The sequence below is a fragment of the Odocoileus virginianus genome, chromosome 31, assembly GCF_023699985.2.
Source record: "Odocoileus virginianus isolate 20LAN1187 ecotype Illinois chromosome 31, Ovbor_1.2, whole genome shotgun sequence".
Taxonomy (NCBI): Eukaryota; Metazoa; Chordata; class Mammalia; order Artiodactyla; family Cervidae; genus Odocoileus; species Odocoileus virginianus.
Genome location: NC_069704.1, coordinates 33,899,555 through 33,917,157, shown reverse-complemented (window position 1 = coordinate 33,917,157; position 17,603 = coordinate 33,899,555).

The following is a 17,603-nucleotide window of genomic DNA, read 5'->3' as shown; positions in this document are numbered from 1 at the left end:
CACTCTATACAAAATGGAGACATCGCCCGGCCGGGAGGAGCGCGGTGGTTCCTTGAATACAACTGCACGGGCAGCCCAGGAGGATGGGCCCAGAGAACCCGGCCAGAGACAGGTCTTACCCAACCAGGTGTCCCCCCAGCTTGCAGCAAGGCAGATGCTGCCACGCCAAGGTCTGCAGCAGAGAGAGGGTGTATTATCCCAAGGCAGCCAAACAACAGACAGGAGACCAAATCTCAAATCCACTTCCCAGAAGGCCAGGGGCTCAGGATACTTACAGGATAAAGCTGAGTCCGAGCGAGCATGGGGAACGGTGATTGGAAATAAGAAAAAGGTGAGATAATCGTGGCAAGAGCAACTGAGCTGCAAGCTTCCTCACCTGACACGTGTTCAGAAAACAGTGTGTTAGCACGCTCTGAGGGTTGAGTTTTGGGCCCTGTGACATCAAAATTACACTCAAGCACATGCCCAGTTGGTGCATCGTGGATCCCAACCAGTCTTAACCGGCTCCAGTTCAAATTGAACACAGCTGACTCCACGTTTGTGAATAACAACTTGGGCAAACACCTTATTGTTTAGGCCAGGAGACAGTTGGAGGACATACAAGTTTTTGCAAAACAATTCAAGCGAGTTTAGTCAGGGAAGGCAGGTTACAGTCCTTATTTACTAAGCAAGATATAGTTTAATAAATCTAACTGATGACTACCCTTGCTTTCAGACATGGTCTTTAAAAAAAATACTAAATAAAACACAGTGAAAGTCACTCAGTCGTATCCAACTCTTCATGACCCTATGGACTATTCAGTCCATGGAATTCTCCAGGCCAGAATACTGAAGTGGGTAGCCCGTCCCTTCTCCAGGGGATCTTCCCAACCGAGGGATCGAACCCAGGTCTCCTGTGTTGCAGGCAGATTCTTTACCAGCTGAGCCACCAGGGCTCAGTACAACACATATACATAACACAGTGACAACTGTATATATAACTGGGATCCTTTAAGGTGGGGATCCTTTGAAGTTGGGTGTGGCTATGTGTCTAAGTTTTAACTTTTTGATGTAAGCAGAAGTGAGTTTACACTCTTCTCTCTTCTTCCTCTCTGCGGCCTGGAATGTAGGCATAATGGTTGGAGCTCTGAGCATCCATCATCAACCATGAGGTGACCATGAGTCTGGAAGCCTGTGCTAACAGATAGACAAGAGCCTGAGTTCTTTACAATTTTGTGTAACTTCCATCTAGACTTGAACTGCCTACTTCTAGATTTCTTTCATATGAGAGAAAAATAAATTTTCAATTTAGTTAATCCTCTTTTAGTTTTTTGCTTTTATGATGCATGCAGACAAATATAATCCCAAAAGGTACAGAAATTTGACATATAAGTTATCCCATAAGATGTTTTAGGCTTGTGAATGTACAACATAATTAGGGAAATTAGATATTTGATGCTAGTTCCTGAAGAAAGGAATAGTAAGTATCCCAAATGCAAATGAGAGATAAGGAACTTTCATAATAATAAAAGAATAATTTCATTGTTTGAAAAATACAAATGCCCAGGTATTGCTTTTTTTCTCCAGAGTTCCAGGTATATTTCCAATGAGCAGTGATGTTTAGAAACAACTGGACTATATGATGATCTTTTACTTTTATCTAGTTTGTTTCACTTTTTCTATTTCATATTCAGTGTTCCCATTTCATTTAGTTTATGTTTTCCAATTTCTCCATCTCTCCTTTTTTTATGATGCTTTTCAAGCCTTTATCAAGTGTAGTAGAAAAGTTTTTGTATACATATATATAAATAATATGTATAATATATGTATTTTAGAAAACTTATGAATTTTTGCCTAACTAAAAAATTTATGACATTTTGATTCTACTTGTTTGACTTAGTATGAATAGAATTCTAGATTTCTAATTAAAAAAATACACATGCAATAAGCAATAAAGGTTTACTGTATTGCACAGGGAACTATAGATATTATAATATCTTATAATAACCTATAATGGAAAATAATTTCAAAAATAATATATATGTGTATATGTATACACAACTGAATCATCTGCTATGCACCTGAAACACTGTAAGCCAACTATACTTATATAAAATATATATATTAAAAAATTAAATAAAAATAAAAGAACAATTTCAGTAAGATTTTTTTTAATCTTAAATTTGTATGCAGTTAATACCATAGTTCGAAATTACATAAGCAAAAACTAACAGAATACTGGGAAAGGCAAACAAATTCACAATCAAACTGGGAGACTTTAACAATCTTTCTTAACTGATAGATAAAACATGCAAACAAATGAAAAAGTGGTAATAATGCTGAAGGTTTAAACAATGCAACTCCTTCCTGGGTAGGTACCGAAGGAATGAGTTCTTATGTCCACCAAATGCACAAGAATATTCACAGCAGCTTTATTTATAATAGCCAAAAACTGGAAGCAACCTACATGGTTATCAATAGCAGAATGCATAAATAGTGTTATGTTAATCAATGGAATATGGCCCAGCAACAAAAAGAAATGGATGGCCAATACAGTTTGTTCACCAATGACACAGATGTGATTTTGAATAAAAGAGATCATTTACAGACTCTATACTCGAGTACTGTTCAGATACTGTTCTAGCACACATCCATATACATGGAGCTCAAAGATAGATGAAAGTGATCTACAATGATACAGGTAAGAAGGGCATTTAACCCTCGAAGGTCATGAGCTGGAAGCAGAGCAAAGGGAGCTTCCTGGGATGCTGGAATATTCCATATCTCCATTGGGGATGTGAGTACATGGATATACATATGTGTAAAACTTTATCACATTTATCTGTATTTACTGTATATAAATTATACTTCAATAAATGAATTGAAGAGGCATTATTTTGGAGTTTAATGCCAATAACCTATTTCACATCTTCCCAAGTATCTGGCAGGCTTCCTGGTGGCTCAGTGGTGAAGAATCTGCCTACAAGGCAGACGTTTAACTTTCTCTATGCCTTGACATGAAAAGGCTTGGCTATTCTGCTCTAGGTAACAAGAAGCCAGTTAGTCTGTTTGGGTGGAGAGTGGGTGTAATGGGATCAGTGGTGGAGAACTCTGGCACTGGAGCGGGGAAGGATTTCGCTGAGGGAGGTGTGGTGTCAACTTAACTGGGTCACAAGATGCCCACAGAGCTGCATAAACACTATTTCTGGGTGTGTCTGTGAGGGAAACATGTGAATCAGCGGACTCAGTAAAGCAGATGGTCTTCCTCAATGTGGGGAGTCATCATCCAACCCATTGAGGATCCAAGTAGAACAGAAAGGCAAAATTCTTGAATTTTGAGAATTGAATTGAGAATTGAATTCTCTCCCTCTCTCTGACTGAATGGGCTGAGATAACCATCTTCTCCTGCTACTACTTGATGTGAAGGGATGTGTTAAGAAAGAGACTTATTAAAACTACTATTAGATTGTTTTTAGTGGGGGCTTTGGTCTTCCCTGGTAGTTCAGTGGTGAAGAATCTGTCTGCCAACCCAGGAGACTTAGGTTCGATCCCTGGGTCAGGAAGATCTGCTGGAGAAGAAAATGGCAACTCACTCCAGTATTCTTGCCTGGGAAATTCCAGGGACAGAGAGCCTGGTGGGTCACAGTCCATGGGGTCGTGACTTAGTGAATAGCCAATACAAAAATAGGGGCTCCCCTGGTGGCTCAGACACTAAAGATTTCACCTGCAGTGGGGGAGACCTGGGTTTGATCCCTGGGTTGGGAAGATCCCCTGGAGGAGAGCAGGGCAACCCACTCCAGTATTCTTGCCTGGAGAATCCCATGGACAGAGGAGCCTGGTGGGTTACAGTCCATGAGGTCCCAGAGTCAGGCGCGACTGAGCAACGAAGCATGGCACACACTGGTGGTTCAGTGGTAAAGAAACCACCCGCCAATGCAGGAGACATGGGGTTGATCCCTGGGCCAGGAAGATTCTACATGCCGCGGAACAATGAGGTCTATGCACAATAACTATTGAGCCTGTGATCTAAAGCCCGGAAGCCAAAACTACTGAAGCCCACAAGGCCTAGAGCCTGTGCTCTGCAACAAGAGAAACCATGGCAATGAGAAGCCCGCTCATCACAACTAGAGAGGAACCCCCGCTTGCTGCAACTACAGAAAAATAAAGGCCCTCGCAGCAACAGAGACCCAGCACAGCCAAAAGTAAAAATAAATAATTCTTAAATATATACATATAAAGAAGTGTTTGTAATGCAGGAATAGAGGGGGTCATCTATTTCTATTTCAGCATTTCTCAGTGTCGCCTGGGTAAGGAAAACCTCTCTCGGGCTGCAGCGACAGGAAGGGCCGTGATCTTTTGAGAGCTGGTTTGGTTTTCCCATGTGATGACTGTTCATTTCCCCCACCTCGTCCTGGCTGCTAAGGAGCTTGCAGCTACTTATCACATGGCCGATGTGGACATTGCAAGAGGTCCTCTGCAATGCAATGTGCACTCATTCTGCTCCTGGCTTCACCTTCTCTTCGTTCTGCTTCCCTTTACTCCACTTTCTCAACTGTTTCATTTTGTGTTCTTATACATGTCCTTGGAAGCTGCCACAACTCCTATTTCAGGATACAGGTGGGGCATAAATAAATAAGAGAGGATCTGGACAAATCCACTAAGATGGAGAAAGAGTGCAAGAAAGGCTTGAATAGACATTACCCCAAAGATGATATACAATAGCCAGCAAGCATATAAAAAGATGATTAACTTCACTAACTATACAGAAAATGCAAATCAAAACCACAGTGATATTTTACCTTATGCTGATTAGGATGGCAGACAGGCAGGCAGGAAGAAGAAAAAAGGAGGGAGAACAAAAGAAACAAAGAAATGTCGGCAAAGATGAGGAGAAAAATGACCAAATTACACTACTGGTGAGATTGCAAGATGGCGCAATTGTTATGGAAAACATTATGGGGGTTCCTCAAAAAGTTAAATATAGAACTCCATGTGACGCAGCAGTTTTACTTCTGGGTATATATCCAAAAGAACTGAAAGCTGGGTTCTGAAGAGACATTTACAGACCCACGTTCACAGCAACAGTATTCACCATTGCCAAGAGGTAGAAGCAACCCAAATGTCCATCAACAAATGTATAAACAAAATGCGGTATGTACATATAGTAGAACATTATGCAAATTCTTAAAAAGGGAGTTTTGATGCATGCTACAACATGCAAGAACCTTGAGGACATTATGCCACGTAAAATAAACATGTCACAAAAGTCAAATACAGTATGGCTTCACTTAAATGAGGCATCTGAAGTAGTTGAATTCATAGAGACAGAAAGTTGAATGATGGCTCCTGGGGGAGTGGTGAGAGTGAGGTGCAAGGGTTAATCACTCAGTGGTGTCCGACTCTGTGACCTCCTGGACTGTGGCCGGGCAGGCTCCCCTGTCCATGCAATGAGTGGCGAGTTGTTGTTTAATGGGTATAGAATTTCAGTTTTACAAGATGAAAAGTTCTTGAGATTGGTTGCACAACAACAAAGGGTTATGATGGTAAATTTTATTTTATGTGTATTTTACCAGATTTTTTAAATGTAAAGGCAAGAAAGAGAAGCTTTTTCTCCTTTCACAGTTTTGTTCAGTATGCTTCCCAATCTCAAACAGAAAGAAGCTGGTAGTTTCATCTGGACTCTGTCACATTCCATCCCTGCCATTTAGGAGAGAGAGGAGGTATTTCCACCCAACCAGTGAGGGTAAGAAGAAATTCAATGACCTGGCTTGGATGTCAGTAAATATTCTGGACCTGAACAAAGAAGCGTTTCACTTGCATGATCATTTTTCTAAGGTTTCCTTTTTCCTGGGTAAGACTGCCAAAAATTTAACTGTTTTCCTTGAATACATAATCAGAACCATGTTTACGATATGAGACGTGATTCTACTCCTTCTTTCTCAACATCTACCCCCTTGTTCTTACATGCTTATGACAATGTACCTCCCACACACAACTAAAGAAGCATAAAAAATTTTAAGTCAACTGCTGCACATTGAGGATCCAAGTTATTTAACATACTGTGTAATTAAAGCAGGCTAATGGTGTAAGCAGAGCAGAATATAGGTTAGTGAGTCAACACTTTTCTAGTTCATCCGAGGCCGAGCAGGCTCTTCAGATGATTCATGGTTCATTTGCTCTGATTCAATCTTGGTTGCTTTGCTATTCCTTTCACTCCAACCTGAAGGCCACGTTCATGGGAGGTTCCCATTCCATGGTGTGTTAAAGTTTTGGTGAGGTTGAAACATGGTAAGCTTGGTTCAGGTGTCTGGTTTTAACACCATATGATAAAAGTCAAAGATAACTCAAGAAACAAAACCAAGTAATAATATATAAAATAAAGTGAGTTTTCTGTGAATTTAAAGTGAAAAACCATTCACTCCACCTGATACTTCACCCACACTCAAATAGAAGAGCTGAGTTAAATTTAGATGGTTGTCACTCACACTTGCTCTGTGACCTTGAGAAAATCTTTGATTTTCATCTAATTTCTTTCCACCCATAAGTGATCATTAAGAATATGTACTTCTGACTCAAGACACCCAACACTGTTTAAGTGAAAGATGATGAACTAGGGGTTACAAGAAGTACTGAAACTGTTGTGCTTTGGACCAATGAGCTGGGAAAAGCCTTATTACCCAGGTTTAAGATGATGGCAGTCTTAAGAGGTCTTCCAGTTCATGCCCATGGAGGGGACAGATTCCATTCCATTAATAGGGGGTTGTGCTCCTTCAAATATTGTCCACATACATAGGTGGTCCCCAAAGGTCTATCAAGTGTTTTCTGACAGTCTGGCCTTTTAAGAGGAATATGTGATCAAATCATTTTGTTTACACAAAGTTAAAAAATTTGAAATGTAATATTAAATCACAATTTTTACAGACATCCTATTATATTTTTAATAGCCATTATTTTTTTTAAGTTGTATACATACTTCAAAGATTTTGTTTTTTATTAATAATTAATCTTGGTGTATTTTCACCTCATTAGCATGTTATTCTTTTTTAAGATTTATTTTATTTTATTTTTGGCTGTGCTGGGTCTTCTGTGCTGCACATGGGCTTTCTCTGGTTGCAGCAAGTTGGGGCTACTTTTCACTGCAGCGCACAGGCTTCTCATTGCAGTAGCTTCCCTCGTCGCAGAGCACAGGTTCCAGGTGCATGGGCTTCAGTAGTTGTAGCTCACAGGTTCTAGGGTGCAGACTTGGTAGTTGTGGCCCACGGGTTTAGTTGCTCCATGGCATGTGGGATCTTCCCGGACTGGGGATCAAACCAGTGTCCTCTGCATTGCAAGGCAGATTCTTAGCCACTGAGCCACCAGAGAAGCCCAAGCATGTTATTTTTGATACAGTATATTAATATCTAATATAGTAGCTAAGTTCAGCCATTCAGTCATGTCCAACTCTTTGCGACCCCATGGACTGCAGCACGCCAGGCTTCCCTGTCCATCACCAACTCCTGGAGTTTACTCAAACTCATGTCCACTGAGTCAGTCATGCCATCCAACCATCTCATCTTCTGTCATCACCTTCTCCTCCCACCTTCAATCTTTCCCAGCATCAGGGTCTTTTCAAATGAGTCAGTTCTTCGCATCAGGTGGGTAAAGTACTGCAGTTTCAGCTTCAACGTCAGTCCTTCCAATGAATATTCAGGACTGGTGTCCTTTAGGATGGACTGGTTGGATCTCCTTTTCCAGTCCTGTGGCCACTGCTGAGTTTTCCAAATTTGCTGGCATACTGAGTGCAGCACTTTCACAGCATCATCTTTTAGGATTTGAAATAGCTCAACTGGAATTCCATCACCTACACTAGCTTTGTTCATAGTGATGCTTCCTAAGGCCCACTTGACTTCGCATTCCAGGATGTCTGACTCTAGGTTAGTGATCACACTGTCATGATTATCTGGGTCGTGAAGATCTTTTTTGTATAGTTCTTCTATAGTGGCTAAGATAGGAGTAAAATTGAACAATTTTATTCTAAATTGCTATCAACTAATAAAGCCACCAATATTTTAATAGAATTTTACAATTTACAAATGCTTTCAGCTTCATTTAAATAACACTGTAAGATGGAACAAGTACAATTCCATTATTTGTAAACCTACTAATTTAAGTGGTGTGCCCAAAGCTGATCCATTAATGGTAGTTCCATTAATTCTGAAATATAATGCAAGAGAAACTACCATTCTTTTTACAAAGATGAATTATTTAGAAAATTTGGTTTTGTTTTTCTTTCAAATCACTTTGTACTGAGGACAAGGGACTAATTTCATTTGAAATGCTTTCAAATATTTTTTTCATTATACTGTTTATGAACTACATCAGGCACAACACTTTTCAAAAACAAGGATTAATTTATGATACAAAAAACTCAATATAAGGATAAGTTTTTATTATTTCAACTGGCCTGCTTAATAGTCCTCAAGTAAATCATCTTATCTATTCCTTTAGGGCCAACATTTCTCAAGTTATAATGAAAAAACAAGGATATCAGGATATCTTAAGAATAATGACAATTGTGCAAACAACTGATGTGGAGTCCAGCTCTTTCCCAGTAGTTCATGATTCTTCATTTGCTCAAGAATAAAAACAGAGCATGTGGCTGGACATATTTTTACACCATATGCATATTCTTGTAACAGAACATGAAGATGACTTTCTAAGGCTGAATGAAGCCAGACTGGGGTAGGAATCCTTCTCTATGGCAACATATGTGTGACATGCTGGTTGGTTTAGCATCTGAATGCACTCACCAAGGAGCTCTGTCATCATTTCTGCACAATCCAACACCAGTGCTGACAGAGCTCCCAGCACTTGCTGTCATCCTGATGACTTATCATTGTGAATTTGCTTCTCTAAATTCATAGAAGTCAAGTCTAAGGAAATAAACCAATGACGTATCTAACTTAACCTGTAACTTAAGCTTATCAAGTCATAGAGAGAAGCCTCAGTGAAGGATATCAAACAATATCATTCTGCCTATCAACAGAAAAACATTATAATTTTTATCATTAATTTTTAAATATTTGGCTTTATTTTAATAGTTAAAGATGTGTGACAAGTATATTTTTTAATTAACTGAAATTTTTTGGTCCATCTGTGTCTTGAATACCCATTAGAGTTTCTACAGACAGAAAAAAAATCAAAATGATGACACAGGGGTTGGCAAACTATGTTCACAAGGAACACTCACTTTTCTATGAGATGAACCAATTAAAATCATACAGTGACAATTCACATCACACCAATACACATAATCAAAGGAAATGTATGGACAGAATTCTCTCAAGGCTGTTTTTCTCTCATATGTTTTCTTACATATTTGATACATGCCAACTTTCTCTATAAATGAGCATCATCAGTAAATGATTAAAACAATAACTGAGGAGACTTCCCTGCTGGGGCAGGGCTTAAGATTCCATGCCTCCAATGCAGGGGTTGACCCCTGGCTGGGGAACTAAGATCCCACCTGCCACAGGGTGACTAGGCCCATGCACTGCAACTAGAGAAACCCCCACACTCCAGAACCCACAGAGCCAAACAACAACAACAAAAACCCAATAAACTGATAACAGTAAATCCTGCTGAATCTTTTAACCGTATATTTTTTCTGAAAGACATGAGACATTTTTTCTGCTGGTAAAATGATTTCTAGTAAACATGACAGAAATAACCATCTACACGTTTCAGGGGATTATATGAAAAGGGCCATGACTTCGAGTTTCACTTTTTAAAAATTCATAAATTATATTAAATAAACCCTTAAACTACTCCAAGTAATTATTGTAAATAAGACAATAAAGGACAAATAGGGAAAAAATTACAAACAAATACAAAAGAGGCTTTACCAACACAAGAAAGATGAACAACCAACAGAAAATGGAGAAGGGTCATGAATAGACATTGCTCATAAAAGGAGCTACAAATACACAGGTCTCTTCAAGTCTCCAGGGATTCCTGGGACAGGAAACAGTGGCCAGCACAGAGTAATGACTATAGCTCACTGGAATCTTCACAGCTTGGGGTAAGTTTGCTGAACCCATTCAATAATTTTTCACTCTGAATCCATGCCTACCGAGTAATCTTCTGATTAATAATTTGTTTTCTCAGGTTTTTTGGAACCTGAATGGGATGAGATGAATTGTACATCACCAATGCATAAATTAGCTCATACATCAGCCTCATATTAAAAAAAAAAAAAAAACACGAACCTGCAGGAGGAATGGAGAGATGTTGTTTAAGGGTACAAACTTGCAACTGGTAGATATAAATACAGGATATCCAGTGCACCAGTCCATCCTAAAGGAACTCAGTCCTGAATATTCACTGGAAGGACTGATGCTGAAGCTGAAACTCCAATACTTTGGCCACATGATGTGAAGAACTGGCTCATTTGAAAAGACCCTGATGCTGGGAAAGATTGAGGGTGGGAGGATGACAGAGGATGAGATGGTTGGATGGCATCACTGGCTCAATGGACATGCATTTGAGTAAACTCTGGGAGTTGGTGACGGACAGGGAAGCCCTGCATGCTGCATTTCATGGGGTTTCAAAGAATTGGACACGACTGAGCGACTGAACTGATCCAGTGCACAATATAGTGATTACAGACCAAGATACTGGATTATAAACTTCAAAATTGCTAAGAGACTAGATTTTAATTTTTCCTACAACCACAAAAAAGAAGTAATAAGTATGTGATGTGATAGAGGTGTCAGCTAACACGGTGGTCATAATCATATTGTAATATATAAACATACACCTTAAGCTTAAAAAACGTTATATGTCCATTATATTTCAATTTAAAAAGAAATTAACATATTGGAACAGAAATTTATAGATAACAAAATAAATCTGTTACTTACTGTAAGTCTGCTTCAGAATCACTTCTCCAAGAATGTAGACATCAATTTTAGGGAATTCCAAGTGTTAGTTGCTCGGTCATGTCTGACTCTTCGCGATCCCATAGACTATAGCCCACCAGGCTCCTCTGTCCATGGGATTCTCTGGGCAAGAATACTGGAGTGGGTCGCCATTTCCTTCTCTACTAGGGAATTGCAAAACAGGAATCAAACACTTTATTAGGAATGTGTTGATTCCAATGAGGAACAGAAAGGCTATGGGATATGCTCAGAATTTCATACAAGGGAAGAGAAAAATAGGATAAAAGAATGCACTTGAGGGAGGTCAAAAGGAGAAATAGCATCGCTTTCGGCCTGAAACGTTCTCAGTCCAGCTTACCCAACAAACTAGCTCCACTAGATGTCAGGCTTTACCCTGCCAATGAGGTATCAGAGGTAAGTTTCCTCTTCCCTCTCTCCCATCCCCCTCTTCCTTTCTTCATTCTTCCCTCCTCTCCCAGCTCCTCACTCACCAGGTGTATTTTGAGTGCTTGCTATTCACCAGGCATAGCAACAGATGCTAAGGATACAGACATGGCTCCCACAGTCCCAGAGAGGGAAGTAGCCTGAAGGCAGACCTTTAACAAAGTACATACAGGAACAAAATTACAAACCTTGTATTCTTTAACTCAACCTCGGTTAGAAAAGGTAAACATAATAGAAGCTAACTGCCTCAGTCAGCTCAGTCAGCAGTTAACTAACAACTCCTAAATCAGCAGTTCTTCAAGTGAGGCCCCCAGAAGCCTGGGATCTCTTGGGAGTTTGACAACGTCCCAAGATTTGGAGTCTTTTCTGATGAGATCGATGCTGATATTACAAAAGTGATTTTTAAATATATTGTGTAATGAAGTGTGTCAACATCTGGGTGATTTGCACCTGTGAATCAATACTTTCCAAGTGACCCATGCATGATGTTACAAAATCATTGCATGGATAAAAGATCCATTTAAAGTGCAAGAACATGAATAGATTTTAATGTAATAGAGAATAAAAAGTTCATTTGCATGGCGTCAGGTTCCACATTGCAACTAGACTTTAAGAAGCTACCACTTATCAAGTTTTGATATAATATCAAAGAAGAATATGGATAACTCTCTTAAAAGACTTTTAAAATGCCCCACCTGGTATTTCCAATACATCTCCATGTGTGCGTTGTTGCTCAATTGTGTCTGACTCTCTGCAACCCCATGGACTGCGGCCTGCCAGGCTCCTCCATCCATGGGATTCTCCAGGCAAGAATACAGGAGTGGGTTGCCATTCCCTTCTCCAGGGGATCTTCCTGACCTGGGGGTTGAACCAAGGTCTCCTGCATTACAGGCAGGTTATTTATCATCTGAGCCACTAGGGAAGCCATGTCCATGTGAGGCCAGAATTTCATGTTCTTCAAACAAAAACATATTAATTGGATGCAGAAGTAGGTATAAGAATCCTCCAGTCTTCTATTGAGCCAGACATGAGGTTTGCAAAAAATGTAAGGCAATGCCACTCTTCTCTTTAATAATTTCTGTTTTAGGAAATATACTTTTCACGAAATTGGCTATGTTAGCATCTAATAGGTTTATTATTTTTATTTTTAAACAATAAATATTTTCAAGTGTCCCAATGGTAACTTCTAATACAGTAAATAGCAATATACATAATCTCTACATACAAAATCACTTTGGAGCCCTCAAAAATTTTTAAGAGTGAAAAAGAGTCCTAAGACCAAAACCTTTCAGAACCACCATCTTTAAAGAATGGTGGGAGGAAGCTGAGGTTTCTTTTGTCTCTGCCAATGAGAAATTAAAGGACGCCATCTACAGAGTGCAGGAGGCTGTGGGTGGAGGATAATCTGAGCTCTGAGAAGAAGTGAGAAGGTGTGAGATGGTCACTATGGAAAACCAGAAGGGTGCTAACAATACACAGGATGCTGCTATCAGGCTCCTCTGAGGTTTTTCCCACTGGACATACTTTCTGATAACAGCACTGGTGTGAGCAGTTGACTACAAAGCTGTTTCCGGATGACCCAGAGTGAAGCCCTCATGAGGTTCTCCTTGTCCAAGAGCCATGCTGAGAGTCAAGCATCAGTGTGGAGTGTCCTACTCCACGCCCAGTCTGGAGACCCAGCATGGTTGGATGCCATGCTGCCCACCACCGTCTTCATCATGCAGATCATCTCTCATTACAGAGCCTCTTCCTTCACACTGACATCAACTCAGACAAATGGTGGCCTTGAGAGGGGACTCACCATCAAGCAGCACTTCAACAGACACAGCCAGACTCTATATTTCATTTTAGCTTCACCTGGATCCCACTCCAAGTCAAGGAATGTTCTCCCTGACAACACTGTAGCTTCTTCTCCTCAACGTGCCCTCTCAGACCTCTCTCTGCTCCCAGAATCCTCTCTCTGTAGTTCCTTCTTTTTTTAACTTTTATTTACACTTATTTTTTGTGGAATTTATTTCCAGGCCATGAGTTTTTGTCTCTTCACTTTCATCTGGGATGTATTTTTCTTCTGTGCAACCTCCTCTTCTAGTTTAGAAACAATCTGCTCTTTTTCAATAAGGATCATCTTAATGCGGCAGGGAGAACTCATGGAAAAGATGATTTGGCCATGAGCTCTGTTTAAGTCCTGGATGCATCGTAGGGGCTCTGTTCACTTGCATGTGCTCAACAACCACAGAATGTGAGCTAGAATCTGAGGAGTACATGGGAGTTAAGAGGAGTTGTGGGGAGAAATGCAATGGGAACTTTCAGAAGAAGCAGTAAGTGCAGGGTCCCAGGAGGAGAAGCACTTGATTGGACACAGAGGTATAACTAAGGCCAGTACACGCGACAAAGAAGGAGAATAGCCCCAGGTGAGGCCAGAGCTGGGAAGGACCAAGTGATAAAGGATGTTGTAGGTAATGTAAAGGAGCTTGGATTTCATTCTTAGTGTGATGATTCCCCCCTGAAGGGTCATGAGCACAAGAGGGATGGTCTAATTCAAAAAGAGACCTTCTGGTTACCAGGTACGCAATGGATTTGGGGGTGGGGAGGTGCAGGGTACCTCCAGAGTGGATGTTGGCTGAGCAATAGGAGCCAATTGCAGCAATTCAGGAAGAAACCAGGCAGCTAGGACTAGAGGGCTGGCATGGAAGTGGGCAAAGTCAGGACAGAGGGATCTGTGTCTCTGTGTGCAGACAACAGCATGGCACTGGAGGCCTGGTGGAAAGAGAAAAGAACATGACCCAGGAGAGTGCTGGGGAACCTCAACATTTACAAACAACGGTCAGACTGTCACAGGTGGAGTTGGTATAACGATCATGATTTCCAACAATTATTGAGCACTTGCCATGTGCCAAACTCTTCTGCTCATTTTTTAATCAGATTATTATATTTTGTTTTGTTTTTGAGTTATATGAGTTCTTCATACATTTTGGGTATTAACCCCTTACCCAATATATGGTTTGCAAAGATTTTCTCCCATGCCACAGGTTGCCATTTCATTTCGTTGATTGTTTCTTTTGCTGTGCAGAAGCATTTTAGTTTCACTAATATTTTTGCCCTTGTTGCCTGTTGGAGTCCTGATTTCATAACCAAATCCCATATCCTGGCTAACAGCCAGTTATTCTCAAGATCCCCTTGAGAAATCACCCACATGAGCAAGAATTTGGACTGAGGCCATTCTGTATGCATGACATAAAAATGCAATGTTACCTAAGTAATGAGTGGCACAATGTAGAAACACACTTTTCCTGAAGGGCTGTCCACGTTCATTTCCTCTGTAACTGGCGGTCTGTATTCAATGTAAAACATTATAACCTTGCACTTGTATAAATATTCCTTCCTCTAAATACATTTAATCATATTTTTGAACAATAATGTCCATACTGTAAAAACAACTTGGTTTAGAACTTTCCATCTCAAATGTGTAATAGGACACTATCAAAACCAAGATCCTGATATAAATAATGGTGGATCACGTGATGCTACGGTTAAAACTGAACTTTTGGACTCAGGCAAACATTTTTTCAAGTTCTCCCTTCACCATTTATTAACTAGTTCTTTAACCTCACCGTGTCATTTCTCATCCGATAAATCCCTATCTCACAAGATCATTTTGAAAAGTAAAGGAGACAGTGTATGAAAGTGCTGTGCCCTGCATCTGACTACTGTGAGCACCCCCTCTTCTCCCACTCCTCATGTGGCAGGATTTCAGGGGTTAGGCCAATAGCTAGCTCCCCAGTACTGTGTCACACAAGTATAATACTGGCTGAGGCTGGAGAGGGACCTTAGGAATCATCTACTTTCTCATTCCACCCTCCTTGACTTAATAGATGAGAAAATTGAGGCCAAGAGAAGTGATTCCATTTGTATTCTATCTAGTCAATATATTTATTTGTTCAAATATTTATTGAGCACTTCCTATGAAAGGCAGTAAGTTCATTGACATGTAAGCATCCATTGTGAACTCAATAGTGTGCTAGGTGCTATGAACATGAGGCACATCGAAGGTGAAATATACTTACAGATACACCTTCTCAAGACACCAATGTTTGAGAAGGAGTGGGAAAAGGGTGCAGAAGGACAGACAAAGGCTACGGAAATGGTTATGAATAATCCTCTTAAGTGAAAGAAATAAGTGAATAATCAACACATAAAGCAAATATTATCACTATCCATTACAAACCCATCCATACTGAACCCACCACAATCGATCACAAACCATCTACAGTTAATCAGCACACCCCATCTTGCAGAGAACACCACCATGGCAAAGACTCTGCCCCAGAGTACTCCCCAGGGGTGCCTGCAGAGTGTGATTCTACTCCCCAACAGGAAAGCAAACATTCATGGCAGAATCGGCTGCTTTCCGGAAACCCTGTGCAGTGCAGAAACCCTCCTGAGGTGCTTTTCTCATCGGCAATTATGAGCAACTGTCATTCTTTTCCTTCCTATTCTCAATGAACATACCACTTTCAGACCCTCTGCTATTCTTAATTGCTCAGTTGTCCAACTCTTTGTGATCCTTTGGGCTATAGCCCGCCAGGCTCCTCTGTCCATGGGATTTCCCAGGCAAGAATACTGGAGTGGGTTGCCATTTCTTCCTCCAGGGGATCTTTTCGACCCAGGGGTTGAAACCACGTTTTCTGTGTCTCCTGTACTGTGCAGATTCTTTACTCGCTGAGCCATCACGGAAGCCCCTGCTAAAGCCAATTCAAACAGCAGACGTGACAGTGCAGAGGTGAAAACAATGTGATATATGTGAAAGTGTGTGTGTGTGTAGTGTATTTGGGAACTCACTGCCAGAGAGGCCAGAGTGGAAAGGGGCAGAATATTCATTATCCAGTGTTATAATAACATTTTGTAACAAACAACTCCAAAATATCAGCAGTATAAAACATTCAGTGTTCATGACTGGGGGTAGCCCTGGCAATTTCAGCTAAGCCCTTCCACGTGTCTGTAGGTTGAGTGGCACTTGGCTGGTCCAGACAAAGTTCAGCTGGGTGACTTGGCTTTAAACTGCAGGTCCAGACAGGACCTCTCTTCACAGGGAGTTAGGTTCAGGTCAGTTCTATGCATGTCAAGTCTGTAGCTCTAACTCAGAGGACAACAGCTACTGAACACAAACTCTTCTGAAGGTTATGCCAGAAGCATGAGAGGACAAAAAGAAAAACACAATGCTTCTTAAAGCCTTGGCCCAAAATATGCACACTGTCCCTTCTCCCCTATCAGTCTGCCAATCAGATGACCAAGCTCAGATTCAAGGAGCAGAAAGTTATACTCAGCTCTGGGGAAGCAGCTGCCAAGTTACATGGCAAAGGCAACGGGTGTGGGTAGAGCACAGGAAGAACAGGATTAATAAGTTAATATACCTCAGTTCAGTTCAGTTGCTCAGTTGTGTCTGACTCTTTGTGACCCCCATGGATTGCAGCACACCAGGCCTCCTTGTCCATCACCAACCCACAGAGTTTACTCAAACTCATGTCCATCGGGTCAGTGATGCCATCCAGCCATCTCATCCTCTGTCATCCCCTTCTCCTCCTGCCTTCACTCTTTCCCAGCATCAGGATCTTTTTCAATGAGTCAATTCTTCCCATCAGGTGGCCAAAGTATTGGAGTTTCAGCTTCAGCATCAGTCCTTCCAATGAATATTCAGGACTGATTTCCTTTATGATGGACGGGTTGGATCTCCTTGCAGTCCAAGGGACTCTCAAGAGTCTTCTCCAGCACCACAGTTCAAAAGCATCAATTCTTCGGCGCTCAGCTTTCTTTATAGTCCAACTCTCACATCCATACATGACTACTGGAAAAGCCATAGTCTTGACTAGACAGACCTTTGTTGGCAAAGTAATGTCTCTGTTTTTTAATATGCTATCTAGGTTGGTCATAACTCTTCTTTCAAGGAGCAAGCGTCTTTTAATTTCATGGCTGCAATCACCATCTGCAGTGATTCTGGAACCCCGAAAAATAAAGTCTGTCACTGTTTCCACTGTTTCTCCATCTATTTCCCATGAAGTGATGGGACCAGATGCCATGATCTTAGTTTTCTGAATGTTGAGTTTTAAGCCAACTTTTTCACTCTCCTCTTTCACTTTCATCAAGAAGCTCTTTAGTTCTTCTTCACTTTCTGCCATAAGGGTGGTGTCATCTACATATCTAAGGTTATTGATATTCCTCCCAGCAATCTTGATTCTAGTTAGTGCATCATCCAGCCTGGCATTT